Source organism: Bison bison, unplaced genomic scaffold (assembly GCF_000754665.1).
Source record: "Bison bison bison isolate TAMUID 2011002044 unplaced genomic scaffold, Bison_UMD1.0 scf7180017864089, whole genome shotgun sequence".
Taxonomy (NCBI): Eukaryota; Metazoa; Chordata; class Mammalia; order Artiodactyla; family Bovidae; genus Bison; species Bison bison.
Window position 1 is genome coordinate 2,098,155 of NW_011494661.1, and position 1,800 is coordinate 2,099,954.

At 39.3% G+C, this 1,800-nt stretch overlaps 1 protein-coding gene across 5 annotated transcripts in view; it reads left to right on the plus strand.

The window, feature by feature from the left end:
- CPED1 (cadherin-like and PC-esterase domain containing 1) overlaps positions 1-1,800 on the plus strand; it is a 330,082-nt gene that overhangs the window by 219,857 nt on the left and 108,425 nt on the right. The gene's annotated exons all lie outside the window — the stretch shown is intronic.

The window sequence follows — 1,800 nt, forward strand, 5'->3', positions numbered from 1 at the left end:
CCACAGCTTTCTTATCCATTCGTCTACTGATGGACATCTAGGTTGCTTCCATGTCCTGGCTATTATAAACAGTGCTGCAATGAACATTGGGGTACACGTGTCTCTTTCAATTCTGGTTTCCTTGGTGTGTATGCCCAGCAGTGGGATTGCTGGGTCATATGGCAGTTCTATTTCCAGTTTTTTAAGGAATCTCCACACTGTTCTCCATAGTGGCTGGACTAGTTTGCATTCCCACCAACAGTGTAAGAGGGTTCCCTTTTCTCCACACCCTCTCCAGCATTTATTGCTTATTACACTTTTGGATCGCAGCCATTCTGACTGGCATGAAATGGTACCTCATTGTGGTTTTGATTTGCATTTCTCTGATAATGAGTGATGTTGAGCATCTTTTCATGAGGAGAACATAGGCAAAACACTCTCCCACATAAATCAAAGCAGGGTCCTCTATGACCCACCTCGCAGAATATTGGAAATATAAGCAAAAATAAACAAATGGGACCTAATTAAAATTAAAAGCTTCTGCACAACAAAGGAAACTATAAGCAAGGTGAAAAGACAGCCTTCAGAATGGGAGAAAATAATAGCAAATGAAGCAACTGACAAAAAATTAATCTCAAAAATATACAAGCAACTCCTGTAGCTCAATTCCAGAAAAATAAATGAGCCAATCAAAAAATGGGCCAAAGAACTAAATAGACATTTCTCCAAAGAAGACATACAGATGGCTAGCAAATACATATTGTATTTTGATGTGTTTGTTTTCGTGGGAATGACCAGTGAGACTTAGCTGCAATGGGGTCAGTTGTTTTACTATTTCCCATTCAGTGGTGGCTCTATGGTAAAGCATCTGCCTGCCAGTGCAAGAGACTCGAGTTTTATCCCTGGGTCAGGAAGATCCTCTGGAGAAAGAAATGGCAACCCACTCCAGTATTCTTGCCTGGGAAATCCCGTGGACAGAGGAGCCAGGTAGGCTACAGTCTATGGGGTCACAAAAAAGTTGGACGTGACTTAGTGACTGAACAGCAATATGGCTTCTTAGAGAGATACAGGTTCCTCTCTTGGCTGTGAAACTCACTGGCTTTTTAAGGAGGGAATAATGGAATCTCACCTCCCTAACTGCAAGGATTAAATGGGACAGTTGTGTCATATGATACATAGAAGGTGCTGAGTTGATATTAGTTCTCTTCCCTTGGCACCGCCTCCTCCTCTCTTTATCCTTTCACCCCCTATTCAAGCCAGTTCCATGAAACTTCTCTGCCATTGCCCATTTTTAATATTTTCTTGGAAAATATTAGAAAATACTAATTTTATGTGAAAACTCTCAATTCATGAAAAAATTCTCCACCAAAGGCTTTAAAACTCTGAAATCCAACCAACAAATCTCACATATTTGGCCGTATGTTTACCTTAAATGATTCTTTCTTTGGAAATGCTTTGATTGAGGTATATGGTGAGATAATGTCTTTGAAAATATTGTCTGTGGTTTTAGATTCTTTTTAATTAAAAAGAATTTATTGAGGTATAGTTGATTTACAATGTTGTTAGTTTCAAGTATATGGCAAAGTGATTCAGTTCTATATACATATATGTATATATATATTTATTATTTTAAGATTCTCTTCCCGTATACATTATTACAGAAATACTGAGTATAGTTCCCTGTACTATATAGTAGTATTTTGTTGGTTGTCTATTTTACATATAATGGCAACCCACTCCAGTATTCTTGCCTGGAGAATCCCAGGGACGGGGGAGCCTGGTGGGCTGCCGTCTATGGGGTGGCACAGAGTCGGACACAAC